Source organism: Panthera tigris, chromosome X, assembly GCF_018350195.1.
Source record: "Panthera tigris isolate Pti1 chromosome X, P.tigris_Pti1_mat1.1, whole genome shotgun sequence".
NCBI classification, from domain to species: Eukaryota; Metazoa; Chordata; class Mammalia; order Carnivora; family Felidae; genus Panthera; species Panthera tigris.
This window is the reverse complement of record NC_056677.1, coordinates 68794182-68812302: the sequence shown is the minus strand read 5'-3', so window position 1 is coordinate 68812302 and position 18121 is coordinate 68794182. Positions and strand designations below refer to the sequence as shown.

The 18121-nt window shown below is 35.1% G+C and overlaps 1 pseudogene; it reads left to right on the top strand.

Moving 5' to 3' along the window:
• The first annotated feature begins 12555 nt into the window (after window positions 1–12555).
• Window positions 12556–14038, top strand: LOC102959123 (annotated as a pseudogene).
• Window positions 14039–18121: the final 4083 nt, after the last annotated feature.

Below are 18121 nucleotides of genomic sequence, written 5' to 3'. Positions count from 1 at the left end.
GTGTGTGCTCTCTCAACATAAATAAACTTCAAAAATCTTGTTAAGAAAACAGTAATGTCTTGATGGTTTAAGCTGCTATTAATGGAGTTTTCTCTTACATTTTTTCAGAAAGCGATAATAACTGATCCAACTTTCTGTGCCAGTTTATGACTTTTTCCAGTGTCTTTCCCCTCATCTAAAATGGTATTCTCCCTATCTGTTTCCATACCAATTTTCATCTAGCACCAGATCAACTATTATTTGCTCTGTGAAGACTTTATCATTCAGAGTTAATTGCTTCCTAGGCAGAGTTGGTCATTAATTCAAAAAGTAATTATTGAGAACCGACTTTATGACAGACATTTTACTAGAATAATGATGTAATTGTTTAAAAAATGACTCTCTGGAGTTTACAGTCCATTGCATATATAATTAGTTATATACCAACATTCATTTCCCTATTTTTTCCTTATAAGCAAAACCACAATTTTAATTTATTGTTCATACTTTCCTCATATAACTTAAATGAGGCAAACTTTATCTAGAGCTATAAGTATAAATTATTGTTGCCCTAAGCCATTGTTCAGTATTTTTTTTTTTTTGCTAGTAATTGATTTAGGGGTAAACATATCATCCAGTTCTAGCCAATTATATCTGAGAGAAGGATTCTAGGAAAGGTTTTTTCACTCTTATGTAGTTGTCACTAGAAAAAAAACAGTCCATTTTCATCTCCTAGAAATACTCATATCTGGTTGCAGTGCTTGAAACCAATGCAACAACCATCTTGTAAATATGAAGAGACACAAAACAGGCAAAGCCAAACAACTAAGGTATTTAGATATAGAAATTAGGTTTTGATGACATTTGTGATATGCTGAATTAACCAACACTGAAAATTTCTCTAGTTCTAAACACTATGTAACTTAAATGCATTAGCTGTGTAAGTTTATTTGAGTTAGAGTTTTCTAATACTTGCAGGCAAAAACATCTCAAATAACAGTCTTACAGACAATGCAAGAACAAGGTTGTAAATGATGAACAAATTGGAGAAAAAAACCTTTGGTTTTATTAATTAAAAACTCTTGGTCTCAGAATAACTAGATTGCCCATTCAAGAGAACATAAATAGACCACAAAAATCATTCTTACTAAATATTTGTAGATCAAAGATCTTAGTACTTAGTGGTTGCCTCCATGGCATATATTTTTTGCCATAGCAATGGCAAGGTTGTTTCAATATAATCATCTATGTCCCTTTGTGATTGTCTGAAATATAGCTGTCCAATATTAGGGAAACTGTTTTTTATCATGACATCAAAGATGACTAATTATGTGGAAAATATTTGTGGACCTTGGATTTATTTGTATTGAACTTTAACCTCTAAACTAGCTTTCTACAGATGTTGTATTCCATTTAATATTTTGTGAATAATGTATATATGTGTAAAGACTTATATCATGTTTTTATGTTTATGGATTTTCTATCCCTATTTTCTTTCTGTGCCTTTTAAACTCTTCTAGCCCTCTGGCAACTGGCATTAGCTTTATGCAAAATTTGTCATTTTCAAACATCTTAGTAATACCAATGTGACATTTTTATACCAAAATTTGACTGTTCAACCAAGTCACCATAGATTTAATTTATAAGGTTACATTCACTAAGACATATTCATAATATACCCATTATGTTGTGACAAGTGAGATATTTTTATGTTCAGCATTTCCATTTCTCTTGCTAATTCAAAGGTCAAGGTCACTGTCTATATTTTAGCTTAATCTATTTAGTAATGAATACTGTCCAATATTTCTAGTTACTTTATTGTTTTTTTGGCCAATAATTTAAAATCCCCCTAATATTTCCAAATTCATAAACCTTACACGTGTATTTGAGAACTTTGTTGGATAAAAGAGAACACTTGAAAGACACAATATTCAACATTGTAAAGCAGAGTAGGTCAAAACAATGATTAACAAGCAGGCTGTCTATAGAAAAAAAAACATAAGGAAAAATCCCTTTGACATTGGCCTTGGCAACATTTTTTTTCAGATATGTCACCAAAAACACAAGCAACAAAATGAGAAATAAACAAGTGAGATTACATCACTCTAAAAAGACTATGTGGAATGAAGAGGCAATCTATGAAATGAGAGAAAATATTTGCAAATCATAGATCAAATAATGGCTTAACATCCAAAATGTGTAGGGAATTCATATAACTCAATAGTAAAATAATAACAATAATAATAATAAGTAAATAAATAAAATGGGCAGAGGACCTGAATAGACATTTATCCAAATGGCCAACAGATATAAGAAAAGAGTCTCAACATCACTAATCATCACGGAAATGCAAATCAAAACCAGGGTGAGGTATTATCTAACAACTGTTAGAATGCCTATTATCAGAAAGACAAGAGATAACAAGTGATGGTGAGAATGTGGAGAAAAGGGAACCCTGTACAATGTTTGTGGGAATGTAAATTTGTATAGTCACTATAGAAAGCAGTATGCAGAGTTAAAAAAAAATTAAAGATATAACTACCATATAATCCAGCAATCTCACTTCTGGCATTTATACAGAAAAAACGGAATCACTGTCTCAAAGGGATATTTGCACAGCCATTTTCACTGCAGCATTATTCGCAATAAACTAGACGTGAAAACAACCTAAGTGTTCATCGATGGTTAAATGGATAAATAAGAGGTGGTATATATAAATAATATATATATATATATATATATATATATACACACACACACACACACACACACACACACATACATACACACAATGGAATATTATACTATTATACAGCCATAAAAAGATAATCCTGTCAGTTGCAGCAACACTAATGGATCTTGGGGGCATTATTCTATGTGACCTGTCAGACAGAACAAGTAAAATACTGCATGACCTCACTTCTATGTGAAATTTTAAAAAGCCAAATTCATGTAAACAGAGAATAACAAAGTTGTTATTAGTCTATAAAATCTATAAAGGGACCTTATACAATGTTATATGCCAATTATATCTCAAAAATATTTATATATACTTTATACATACATAAAGCTGGAAAAAATTAAAAATAGAAGAAAACAAATAGGCTGTCTGGTAGAAACTAAAATATATCTCTTAATTCTTTTATAAAAGTTAACAGAAAGTAGAGCATGCAACTCTTGTTCTCATGATCATGAGTTTGAGCCCCATGTTGGGTGTAGAGATTACTTAAATAAAAAAAATTAAATTAGAAATTATGTTTTAGATTTCAACCTTCAAGTCAATTAGAGATAAATATGAATCTTCCACATTTTTTCTCTCTGAAGTTGGACAGTTACATTCAAATAATTAAAGGCTGTATGAAGAGAGACATGTATCATATTTCCTGTTATCTTTTTTGTGCTAATACAAATTAGAATTTAAAATGTTTTTCAAGCAATGTGTCAATAATAAATCAGTGAATCTATTAATCATACACAAAATAATCACTGAGTGTATTCCAATGTGGGAAATATGGGAGAAATGTGTTCTTGGGAAGTGTTCTCATGGGATGTTTTGGTGAGTGTATAGGTGTTCATTTTAAAATAAATTTATGATGTGTTTATTTTTTCAACTGATGCACCATTTATAGAAAATTTTAAAAATATAGAACACTAGTAAGAGTTTGATAGGTAGAAACTGTAGTTTCAACTTGGTATAATGAGTACATGTTGCAGCTTCCACCCTTACATTAATCTATAAAAATTTTTAAAAGAATATTTTAAAAATTAATGAAGATATTACTATATTCAAATATAGGAATGATAAATCACAAGAGAAAAGAAAACAAAAGCAGATAAATTTAATCAGAGAGATAACCCAGAGAGAGGCTCAGAGCCTAGGATGCATATGGGATCTAGTGGGAGAGTACTGGGTTTTTAAAAAGAATCAACACCAAGGGACCTTAATGTCTAGAGGTTCTTGACACTAATAACAGAAATAAACTGAGAGACAAATAATTGGGGATTAGTAGGAACAGAGCAGGAGAGAGCAATGAGGCTGGCTTATACTTGAGCATTCTTTCTCTAATTCTCTTATGATTCTGAAAGCTGTGATAAAGGCGTCTGTTTCCAGGAGGAAGAAGTGCTTGGAGATGATAAAGCCTGTAGATGAGTATGTCTATACTAAGAATAAATAAATAAATAAATATATATATGTTTATATATATATATATATTTTCATATATATATGTTTATATATATATTTTTTCATATATATATATATATATATATGTTTTCCCAGAAGATCAATTGTAGTGAAACTATCCAACTTGCAGTATGCTCCACTCATTTATCCTTCTCCTAAAAACTATCTCTCCTGTGCCCCCAAAGCAGGCTGTATAGTCAGATTTAGCTGATTGTCTTGGAGTAAATCTCAGTTACCAGGATGAGCTCACAATAACAAAATATAGGTCATTTGAGACATGTAAACACCACAAAAGTGAGACAATACAGATGTGTGAAACCAGAGCTAATGGAGAAGGCAGATCAGGACTTACATATAAGTATAATTATATAAATATAAGAACTGACATTCATGACACAAGAAAGAATAGCCACAAAAATTAAAATATATAAATAATTTTATAAATAAATATGAGTTTCAATATGTTGATATTCAATAGATGAATTGAATAGAACAGACACACAAGAACAGAGAATTAATAAACTGGACAATTTGGCTAAGCAATTCTCAATGCAGCACAAATGAATGGAAAGATGAAAGGTAGTTTTAAAAGGTTAAGTTAATAAACACATAGATTACAGAAGGGCCAGAATCCACCTAATGTAGTTCAAAAAGAGTAACACCTAATTTAATCTAATACAGAGAAACTTGCACCCACCAAAGATTGGACATTCTTTCAAATGCACATAGAACATTATTAAAAATAGAGCACAAGGAAATAGCAAAAAAAATTAAGGAATAAAAATTATAAAGACCATGTTGCCTCACAAAAATGCAATAAAACTAGAAATAAAAAAATACCCTCAGTTATAGAAAATATATTTGGAAAACAAATGTATCTACTACTACAAATTAATTGATTAAAGAAAAGATAACATAATAAAAGTTATGAGATACAATAAAATGACAAAATACTATACTGAATTGTGGGAATTCAGAAAGAAGGACAAATAATATGCATTTTAAGAGAATAATTGGCAGTATTCATAAATACTTTAAATATTGGATATAACAGAAGAATGAGTCAAATATAAGTAGGATCTAAGAGATGTTTTGAAAAACTAGTGGGACATTTATTTTAGTGAGGCTGGAAGGAGAAAATTTTCAAGATGGAAACTACATTTTGGCAGAAAACCTCGGAAGAGTTAATAGTTGATGGTATGTGCATTAATGACACCTCTGAGATGAAGAATGTATAAAGAAGAGCAAAAGATCAAAGACTGAAAGAACCTTTAGTAATCCCCGTATTTTGATGATGATAAGAGTAAAAGGCGATTAGGTCTAAAACAAAAATGTTTAGATAAGAAGAAAAACCCAATGCACCAAATGTCATTAAATTCAAAATATGAGAGAATTTCAAGGAGTGGGAAATAATTAACCGTGACTAATTCAGTAGAGAAGTTAGTAATAAATGGAATAGAGAAAAAACAGTTGGATTTAGCAAGATTTTCACATCCAACTTTCTTTTTTTATATGAAATTTATTATCAAATTGGTTTCCATACAACACCCAGTGCTCACCTCAACAGATGCCCTCCTCAATGCCCATCACCCACTTTCCCCTCCCTCCCAACCCCCATCAACCCTCAGTTTATTCTCAGTCTTTAAGAGTCTATTATGGTTTGGCTCCCTCCCTCTCTTTTTTTTTCCTTCCCCGCCCCCATGGTTTTCTGTTCAGTTTCTTAAGATCCACATATGGTAAACTTTCAAGAAAGCAATACGAGTAGAATAGTCATGGAAAAATGCCTGATAAATTAAATTATTTAAGAACAAAATGAATATATCATGTTCTAGAGATGTTTATCAGTAAATTTATTTATTGTAATCACTTCTTTTGATGATAGGCCCTATTGTAGAAGGTGAGGTGTTGGATAAGCAAGTTAAGTCAAGAATTATGGTTTATCCATTAATACTCCTTTCTGCTTTTTTCTATCTTGTTAATGCTTGTTAATGTTTTAAGATTTGATCACAAAAGGTATGTAAAGCTCATAAAACTTTAGGAGGATTTCATCTGTACGTATATAATAGTTACTGTTTTGGTTCACAAGGCAGATAATTATGTCATATCTGATTATAAGTCTGTAATTATAAGTTAGGCTTCATTGGTAGCCACATTAATTCTGCTGATTGAACATGAAATACTCCTTCAGTGGTAAAAAGCTAGTGTGGCTTCTAAAATGTTGTGTTCCTCTTGCTTCCAGAGACATGTCTAGTAAGAAATTGCTACAGGGTGCCTGGGTGTCTCAATCAGTTAAGTGGCCAACTCTTGATTTCAGCTCAGGTCATGATCTCATGATCTTGAGATCAAATCCTGCATTGGGCTCTTCAATGAGCATGAAGTACATTTATGATTCTCTCTCTCCCTCTCCCTCCGCCCCTCCCCAGCTTGTTCTCTCTCTCTCTCTCTCTCTCTCTCTCTCTCTCTGTCTCTCTCAAAGAAGAAGAAAGAGAAGAAGAAGAAGAAGAAGAACAAGAAGAAGAACAAGAAGAAGAACAAGAAGAAGAAGAAGGACAAGGAGGAGGAGAAGTTGCTATGGCTGAGGTCAAAGAGGTTGCTCCTTGGGTTCTCTTATAGGATTTTGATGGTTTTCTGTCTCATATTTAGATATTTCATCCATTTTGAATTAATTTTTGTGTAAGGTGCAAGTGGTCCAGTTTCATTCTTCTGCATGTCATTGCCCAATTTTCCCCATGCTATTTGTTGAAGAGACTGTCTTTTTCTCATTGGATATTCTTTCCTGCTTTGTCAAAGATTAGATGACCATATAGCTGAGCATCTATTTCTGGGTTGTCTATTCAGTTAGATTGTTCTATGTGTCTGTTTTTGTGTCATTACCATACTTTCTCAATGATTACAGCGTTGTAGCACAACTTGATGTCTGGAATTGTGATGCCTTCCACTTTCCTTTTATTTTTCAACACTGATTTGGCTATTCAGGGTCGTTTCTGGTTCCATAAAAAATTTAGAATTGTTTGTTCTAGCTATGCAAAAAATGCTGATGTTATCTTTATAAGAGTTGCATTGAATGTGTATATTGCCTTGGATACTATAGATATTATAACAATATATGTTCTCCCAATCCAAGAGCATTTCCATGTTTTTTCAATCTTTTCTTTTCTTTTGTCTTTTTCAATTTCTTTCATAATTGTTTGGCAACCTACAGAATAGAAAAAGATATTTGCAAATATCTGACATATCAGATAAAGATATCTGATATCCAGAATCTATAAAGAATCTATCAAAATCAACACCCAAAAGACAAACAGCCCAATTAAGAAATTGGCAGAAGACATGAAGAAACACTTCTCCTAAGACATACAAATGGCTAACAGACACATGAAAAAATGCTCAACATCACTCATCATCATCAAGGAAATACAAATCAAAACCACAGTTAGATACCACCTCACATCTGTCAGAATGGACAAAATTAACAACTTAGGAAACAACATATGTTGGTGAGGATGCAGAGAAAGGGAAACTCTTTTGCGTTGCTGATGGAAAGGCAAACTGGTAGAGCCACTCTGGAAAACAGTGTTAAAGAAAGTTAAAGATAGAACTTTAACTCAGAAAGTGAAAGATAGAACTACCCTATGGCCCAGCAATTTCACTACTAGGTGTTTACCCAAAGGATACAAAATACTGATTTGAAAGGGCACATGTACCCTAATGTTTGTAGCTGCACTATCAACAATAGCCAAATTATGAAAAGAACACAAATATCCATCGACCGAGGAATGGATAAAGAAGATGTAGTGTATATATACAATGAGATATTACTTGGCTATCAAAAAGAAGGAAATCTTGCCATTTGAAACAACGTGGATGGAAATAGAGTGTCTTATGCTAAGCAAAATGTCACTCAGAGAAAGAAACATACTGTATGATCTCACTCATATGTGGAATTTAAGAAACAAAACAGATGAGAATAGTAGAAGGGAAGAAAAAATAAGATAAAAACAGAGAGGGGGGCAAATCATAAGAGACCCTTAACTATAGAAAACAAACTGAGAGTTGCTGGAGGGGAGGTGAATGGGGGATGGGCTAAATGGGTGATGAACATTAAGGAGGGCATTTGTTGTGATGAACCCTGGGTGTTATATGTAAGTGATAAATCACTAAATTCTATTCCTGAAACCAATACTACACTAACTTGAATTTAAATAAAATCTTGGAAAGAAAAAAATTGAAAAAATAGAATGTTGCCTGTATATAAGAATAATGTGACTCCCTTATAATTCAAAAAATACATGGTGCCTGGGTAGTTCCAAGTTAATAAACCAGATATTTTCTGAAATCCATGGGTGATCCACAAGTACATTAAATTGTGTACATGTGTAATAGTAAAAAAAAAATGGGAGAAGATAATGGGGACCAATGCTAGTAATTAAACAGAAAAATCTAAGAAACATAAAAATAAGAATTTTATTAATATTTATTCATATATAAATCCTAGCTGTTTTAAAAGGAAAAGGTGATTATTATAGTAGAATAGAGAAATCTGAAATTATTTTATCCAGATTTTAAAGCGTTGTCTGGGAAATTACAAAGATTCTGGAAGTTGGTGATACTTTTGTATTGTTAATTTCAGTTTAAAACTCAATATTTTGTTTTTCTTTCAGATGGGAGTATAATTTTAACTATTCATATTGTTTTATAATTACAGTTAGGGTCCTTTTTGAATCATAATAGGGGCACTTATGAAATACATATCATTTGTCAAGCATTGTGCTAGGTATTTTTTATAATAGTCTCCTTTAATCTTCACAATTATTAAATGAAGGGAGTCTTAGTTTACTAATTTTTTATATGAGGATACTAAAACTGAGAGACAGGTTAAGTAACTTGTCCAAGGGTACCCAATAGTAAAAAGCAGAGCTAAGAGTTATATAACCTAAACCATCTGACTACAAAACCTGTGTTCCATTCTCTGTACTAATCTGTCACAAACATAATGAAAATAAGGAGAAAGACAATTTTAGAATGAAGGGAAAGGATTTTAAAAAATCCAGCTAATTATGTAATAGTTAGAAATTGCTGAGGGGTGCCTGGGTTGCTCAGTGGGTTGAGCATCCAACTCGATTTCAGCTCAGTTCACAATCAGGCGGTTTATAAGATGGAGCCCCCCATCAAGCTCTGGGCTGTCAGTGAGGAGCCTGCTTGGGATTCTTTCTCTCCCTCTGTCTCTGCCCCTCCCCCACTTGCATTCTCTCTAGCTCTCAAAATAAATAAATACACATTAAAAAGAAGAGAAATTGCCTGAGATAGACTAACTAGGCAAAAGCTCAAGGTGTGCATGCATGCGTGTGTGTGTGTGTGCGCGCGCGCATGTGATTGATCACTTTGAAGTGGGAAATTTTTAATCAGATACTTCCAAGGTTGGTTCAAGTGTGCTCAAGATTATGGAGATGAGAGTGGCATGGGATATGAGAAACTAAGCAATGTGTAACTTCACAACTTGGTGAGGACCAATTCAATTTATTTTAGTTTAAATGCAGCATCTTTCAGGAAAAGTGACTTTATACCTACCAGAGGTGACACTGATATTGAGTTCCTATAGGTATTCCTGTAGCTTTTAACTCAGCATGAGGCCTGACTATAAGATTTTCTAGTTGTGTAATTCTTAAGGAACTGAGTGCTCCGGGCAGCCATTTTCTTTTTAATAACATAAGATTAATGGGAGACAAGAGAGGAGGTGCAAATAGAATTATACATGTTTTACACATGTAAAACTTGAAATACAAGATTACAGACTTCTGAATAAGGGGGCATATTGTTCTCTGAGTCAAGAATAGACTAAATTAGTAACTGGAATTTTCTTTCTTTCTTCTTTCTTTCTTTCTTTCTTTCTCTCTTTCTAGAAATAATAACAAAGTTTTCTCAGGGTGGGTTTCATAGAAATTCCTTTGATATACTTTCTTTTTTTTATTAGTTTACAATTTTTTTAATGTTTATTTTTGAGACACAGAGTGAGACGGAGCACGAGGGGGGAGGGGCAGAGAGAGAGAGAGGGAGACCCAGAATCTGAAGCAGGCACCAGGCTCTGAGCTGTCAGCACAGAGCCCCACACGGGATGGAGCAAATGATGGCAATTAACAAACATTGCTCATAATCATTCTATTTCCTTTTAATGATTATTTCTCTTATTTGACAACTCTATGTGTACAGAGATGAAAACTAAATTAATCAAAGAATCTAATATAGTATATTGTGTCATATAGGTATTCAGCATAATTTGTGCTTATGAACTACCTAACAGTGAGTCAATAATTGCCATAAGTGGCTGATAGTGATATCACTCATTGATTTATTCATTAACCTGACAGTGAAGTGTAGGATAAATAGAAAAGGCTACATTTATCCATTCATTTATCTCTTAGACATAACTAGAAAATAAATTCTTAGTGACACAAGTTATACAGAAAGGGTTAAAATGTTATCTAGTTTAAAAGTATGTATATTCAGTAGTGCTAATGCACAAAATGGTTTATCTAATAAAACTAACTAAAGATGGCTGTGACTCCTCCCTTATCTCATCATGTGTATGGTTCTAAAATTTGTGATTGTTCTTTGTTTAGAGAAAAGCTATAGATGTCTCCCATGATAAAAATCCTTTATACTTCAATATTTTACATTTTTTTTCAAAGTAATTTCATATCCATTATTTAACTTGATCCTCACAATAATGCTATAAAATAGGTAGAACATATATCACAGTGCACTGAATGCTCTGGGGCACCAGAGCAAACTCACAGGGATACCATGGGATAATTTTAATTTTCAAGGGAAACAGTAATATTCAACACTGAGGTAATTTACAGTGTCAACATTTAATATCAATACATTATTTTTGATGATCATATCATTAGAAGTTGGGTTTATGGCAATTGTGATAAAAAAGCAAGTACTGTATGAAATTTAATGTGGGTGGTGGTGTAAAATCTAATTCCAGGGCTTAAGAAATTGTAATAGTCAGACTCATTTTACTAGCAAGCAATTCTTGTTGTATACAAATGAAATATAAATGTTGGTTTTTATTTCCATTCATGCATATTGTTTTTTTAAAGGTTTATGTATTTATTTTTGAGAAAGAGAGAAAGGAGGTGGGACACAAGAGAGAGAGAATCCTAAGCAGGTTCTGCACTGTCAACACACAGCTGGCTGCAGGGTTTGAACTCATGAACCACAAGATCATAACCTGAACCAAAATCAATAGTTGGATACTTAACAGACTGAGCCACACAGGTTCTCATTTTTATGCTGTTTTCCCCCCAAAAAGCTAAGTTATTAGGGTATATAGTATGTTGCTTAGACCTAATTACTTCGTAAACAGGAATGTTAGATGTTTCTGTAGGTCTAAGAGTACCATGACAAAATTACTAACACACTGAGGTGCCATGAACTGAGAAAGTTTGGGAAACTCCATTATTAATGAAGGACTTTTCTCAGAATCACAGATGAAACTAGGACATCGTTATGACTTTGTGAAAGTGAAGCACAGGGTGCTGGAGGGTAAGCCCGGGTTCAACAACAGACACAAGACATTGAAACAGAGAAATCTGTTCCTCATAAGTCCTGGAGAAAGTACATGGCACAACTCAAGGGACAGAGGGATCGGTGCAGGGTACAGACAAAAAAAAAAGGGCAAGACCTGGGGAACATGTTTTTATTAGAGTCTGTGGGTGGACTGTTTTGGGTTTCCTGGGCTAGAGCAGATTGGTCAGTTCATACTAAAAAGTGGAGCTTTATTAAGCCCAATTAAGGTCTTATCTAGGGATCACATAAGGCATAAAAGCACTGGAGGTTGAAGATACTTGATGACAAGTGTTGGCAAAGTCATTTCAGGAACTCACATTTGCTTGTGACTCTGTGGGCTGCTCTCTAGGTCATGCACTTATATGATGTGGCTAGTGTCGATTTAAAGTCCTTGAATCCTTCAGGCTGCTTGGTCTAACAAAATGGAGACTGAGGTAGCAATACCATGGAATAGGTTAACTAAACTATCGACAGTCCTTATATTTTGATTACACGCTAATATTCCTGCCTCTATATTATGCTGGCTCTCCTTTGTCCACACATGATGACATCTTGTTTTTATTCTATTTTCCATCACTCACTAAGATGTCAGGTGTCTGCTTTTGCAGTTTTCATTAATGTATGAGACTGATAAAGATAGAGATAGTCCATAAATGATGCAAAGATGAAAAATAGGTGCATTTATGTGCATGTATATTGTTTTGCTTAGTGTATTAAAGCTACTTAGAATATAAAAATAGAATAGGTCTCCACCTAAAAGCAGCTTCTCAGCTTCTTCTAGAACCCCTGTCAGGTTAAGCTTACTCATTTTCACTCCAGCCTTCACCATGTCCATCATGGTGACCCAGAGGTCTTACAGAGTGCCCATTTTCAGCCCCCAGGCTTTCAGAAGCCACTCATACATGAGCATGCCTGGTTCCTGCATCAACTCCATGACCTTATCACAGTTGGGCAGTAGAAGCAACTTCAGGGGTAGCCTGGATGCCATCATGAATTATTTTCAGGGGCTATGGCAGGGCTGGAAGTATGGAAAACATCACAGCTATCTCAGGGAACCAAAGGCTGCTGAGCCCCCTTAAGCTGGAAGTGGGCCCCAACATCCAGGCTGTGCACACCTAGGAGAAGGAGCAGATCAAGACCCTGGACAAGTTTTCCTACTTTGTTGACAAGATGTGGCAGCTGGAGTAGCAGAAAAACATTCTGGAAACCAAGTATAGCCTCCTTAAGCAGCAAGAAACAGCTCAGAACAACATTAACAATATGTTTGAAAGCTACATCAACAACCTTTGGTGGCAGCTGGATACACAGCCAGGAGAAGCTGAAGCTGGAGGTTGAGCTTGACAACATGCAAGGGCTGGTGGAGAACTTCAAGAATAAGTAGGAGAAGGAGATCAAAGAGTATGAAGACATAGAGAATGACTTTGTCCTCACCAAGAAGGATGTAGACAAAGCTTACATGAATAAGGTAGAGCTGGAATCCTGCCTGGGAGGGCCGACCAAGGAGATCAGCTTCTTTAGACAGCTTTATGAAAAGGAGATCTGTGAGCTGCAGTCCCAGATCTTGGACATGTTCATATTACTGTACATGGACAGCAGCTGCTCCTTGGACCTGGACAGTATCATCACTGGGATCAAGCACCAGTAAAAGGAGATTGCCAACCACAACTAGGCTGAGGCTGAGACCATGTACCAGATCTAATATGAGGAGCTGCAGACATTGACGGGGGAGAACGGGTATGACCTCTGTCACAGGAAGATGGAGATTTCCGAGATGAACTGGAACATCCATCTGCTGACTCCAGGCTGATATTGAGGGCCTCCAAGGCCAGAGGTCTTCCATGGAGGTCACCATCACTGATGCTGATCATCGTGGGGAGCTAGCCATTAAGGACACCAATGCCAAGCTAGAGAAGCTGGAGGCCTCCCTGCAGTGAGTCAAGCAAGACACAGCATCACAGCTGTGCTAGCACCAGGTGTTCATGAGCATCAGGCTGGCCCTGTACATCAAGATTGACATATACCACAAATTTGTGGAGTTTAGGGAAAGCCAGCTGGCATCTAAAATGCAGAAAATAAGTGTTGATACTAAGACCACCACTACTCAGGCTGAGCTTGGCCTTTGGGAGCCTCACAAGCCCTGGACTCAACTATGGCCTGAGCTCCTTCCAGTTCAGCTTCAGCTCTGGTGGGGGCTCCAGTTCCTTCAGCCATTTCAGTTCCTCCAGGGCTGTGGTTGTGAAGAAGATCAAAACTCATGATGGGAAGCTGGTGTCCAAATTGTTTGATATCCTGACAAAGTGAACAACTACAGTGGTCTCCCAGCCTCTCTATTTCTGTGGCTGACATAGAGCCTTTGGGGGAAGCATTTGTGCAAGGGAATGTCAGGAACAGGAGACTTGCCTGAGGCTCTACCCCAGTCCTCAGCCTACCCTTGTGGGGAGTCTACTGCCCTGGGTTCTCCCTCTTGCCCATGCCTCCAAATAAAAACCAATTCAAGTGTCTTTTCCCAAATAAAGTCACAGATGGCTCTTCCAATCCCTTCCCCCATCAAAGTAATAGAATAAGCACAAAGTACAAAAGTTCAATAACTTTCTTATATTTTGGTAACAAAACAAGGACAGTTTCAGGAGTGGTGGTAAGAACACAAAGAATTCTATAAGCAGTTGCACACAGACCTCAAGACTTGATGATTTAGTACCATCAGTGTTAAAAAAAACATTAAATTAAATGAAATAACATGACATTTTATGCTTCCTTGCAGGAATGTCTTTGTCTTAAGTGAAGATACACTAAAATTTATTCTACAGAAAACACACAACAAAATTTAGTTGATTTCTTTCAAAACCAATATTAATGAAATAATGAATCCATGAATTCTTTATCATTGCTTAGATCAAATTAATGTGTTCACTGAAGTTTTGTTTTTTCAACTGATTTTTGGTATCTCTAAGAACAGACTCTGTAATTTGACATCATTATATTCCAATGAAATATTTTCCTCCAGATAGAAGTATTTCAATAAATTGCCATCTAAAATAAAATTCAAGGAAGCTGACCAATCATTTCATGACCAAATGTGACATAAAAGAAAAAAATATGTTTTAAGAGAGAAACTAATATTATCTATTTTAACTTGGGCTTTCACAGGTCTGTTTATTGCATTTTTAGTTTCTAAAAATCCAATAATTAAACCATCAGTTCATTTGACATATGCTCTCATCCCCCAGGTGGGCTTTTTTCTGCTGGTAACTCTAAGATAGATAGAACCAAACACAACTAACTCCAAATAATCTGAAAAAGCATTGCAAAATAAACTTGAAAGATCCCTTCCAGGTTCATTTCGCTAACACCAGTCTATAATTGACAGTTGTTTAGTACGATATTCTATAATACTGTGATTGTTAACTACAGGAATGAACGTTAAAAATGGTGGTCATTAACACACCTGAAATGTTTAATTTTAACCTTCACAAAGTCATGACCTTCATTTCCTTCCATCGAGAGTGAAGAATTCAATATTTTACTATTGTTTTTTTTCTCCCTATAGCCCAAGCTACCATGACTGATGACTGACAAGTCTACAAGTATTCACTTTTATATAACTTTTATAGCTGTACCAGTACACTGTAATTTAGGACTTTCTAAACATTTAAATACAAAATTTTATAGCTTAAGCACCACCAGGCCATGGAAACTCCACAGTAATCTGGCAAAACAGTTGTTAGAAGTAAAGGAAATTAAAAAAAAAAGAAGTAAAGGAAATTCTCAATGAAATGAGCACTACAGTATATTCTTAATATGTGTTTTCAAATGTGTACAAATCTTTGTGGATTGATTGTTCATTTGATGAAATCCTTCACATGTTGATTTTTCATTTGACTAAATTTTTTAGATGCTGTGTGGGAGAATTTACTCTGTGCTAATATAGAGTTTTGAAAGATTAAAAAAAGCAGCATGATTCAACATAAGCAATTTTCATAGAGCTTACTGGGAATGACTAATGGGATAAAATGAGGCTAAACCACATAGGCTTTTGTCATTTGGTGCTGCCATAAACAGTACTAGTCACAATAAAAACTAAATGTTATTTCATTGTATAAAATAGAATTTAGATGCTAAATGCTTAACTTTTGCATTATTCACAAAACACTTAGATTTAGCTCTTCTTTGGAGGATAATCAGACTTACAATGGAGATACTGATTTTAATGGTTGACTTTGGAGGCAATTCACTTTAAATGGAATCTAGATTTAGGAAAAAGACAATAGAAATTATTACTATTTTAAAATTTATGGATGTAGTCACCAAAACTCAAGCTTTTTTGTTTTTTCTAAAATCTATATCATACATAAAGTTAATAATTGTAAAAGAAAACAATGCAAGTCATGTGTGGTGAATCATTATGTTTGAGATTACGTTTTAGTTATTTATTTTTAATGGTTATTTTAATTTTGAGAGAGAGAGTGAGAGAGAGAAAGAGACAGAGTGCAAGTGGGGGAGGGGCGGAGAGAGGGGAGACACAGCCTGAAGCAGGCTTAAATTCACAGGGCTCAGATTCACAAATACGAGATCATGACCAGAGCTGAAGTCGGATGCTTAACTAACTGAGCCACCCGGGCGCCCCTGAGATTCCATTTTAAAATATAGCTAGGTCAGTGTATTTACCTGTTTCTTCTAATGGTTCTAATCATAACATTGGAATTTTAGCATTTAGAAGCATACTGCTTCCAAATAATAAATAAATAAATTAATAAATAAATAAATAGCTGCCTTCACAGTGTAGCTGATATGTCTAATCACCAACTGATATTAGTTTCTTTTTACACAGATGGAAAATATAACAAGCTCCCACATTGTCCAAATTGTGGTTCACGTAAAGGAACTTCTCTTCAGACTTAAAAATAAATATTGTGAGATCCTAAGCATGGTTGTGTTGGGTTATGACACTATCCTTTCCACTTACTGTTTTGTCCCTGTCAGAGGCACCAAAAATTTCTGTAAGAAAGTACAGTAGATACTTTCCATTATGTCATAGTTAAGTTATTAGAAATATCTCTTGGTGTGCCTGGGTGGCTCAGTCAGTTGAGTGTCTGACTATTGATTTTGGCTCAGGTCAAGATCTCATGGTCATGAGATCAAGACCCATGTCAGGGTCCACTATGGGTGTGGAGCTTGCTTAAGATTCTATCTCTTCTTCTCCCTCTTCCCCTCCCCTGATCTCTCTCTCTCTCTCCCAAAAGAAAAAAAGAACTCTCAAAAATCTTCAAAGTCTTTTAGAAATTCCTATGGTCCACCATCTATTATTTTATCTAAGCTCTTCCCGAAGCTTTTTAAACTTTATATGAATTTAATAGAATCCTAGTGATTTAAGAGAATTTAACACTTCATTTTGGGGTGCCTGGGTGGCTCAGTCGGTTAAGCATCCAACTTCATCTCAGATCATGATCTCACGGTTTGTGGGTTCAAGCCCCACATTGGGCTCTGGGCTGACAGCTCGGAACCTGGAGCCTGCTTTGGATTCTGTGTCTCACTCTTTATCTTCCCTTCCCATGTTCATGCTCTGTCTCTCTCTCAAAAATAAATGAACATTAAAAAAATAAGAAAACACTTTATTTAACATAAAACAACTTAAGTTCCAGAGAAGGTAAATAATTTATTCAGCAAACTAATGAAAACGCTAAGAATCTCAGGCCAGGTTTTCTGACACACAGCCCTTTATATATGTCCTTGTTATCAAATGCTTCATATTTTCTGCTTGTATAACTTCATTATTAATCCCATTTGAATGAGGGGCCTAAAACATGAGTTTTTAAAAACACATAAATTTGTTTTCATCGTGATTTTTTCATTTTTTTTTTTAATTTTTTTTCAACGTTTTTTATTTATTTTTGGGACAGAGAGAGACAGAGCATGAACGGGGGAGGGTCAGAGAGAGAGGGAGACACAGAATCGGAAACAGGCTCCAGGCTCCGAGCCATCAGCCCAGAGCCCGACGCGGGGCTCGAACTCACGGACCGCGAGATCGCGACCTGGCTGAAGTCGGACGCTTAACCGACTGCGCCACCCAGGCGCCCCATGATTTTTTCATATTTTTTAAAAGAGTCTTTTGATGGTTTCCTGTCTCACATTCAGGTTCTTTATCCACCTGGAGTTTATTTTTGTGAATGGTGTAAGAAAGTGGTCTGGTTTCATTCGTCTGCATGTTGCTGTCCAGTTCTCCCAGCACCATTTGTTAAAGAGACTGTCTTTTTTCCATTGGATATTCTTTTATGCTTTGTCAAAGATTAGGTGGCCATACTTTTGTGGGTCAAATTCTGGAGCCTCTATTCTATTCCATTGGTTCATGTGTCTGTTTTTGTGCCAATACCATGCTGTCTTGATGAT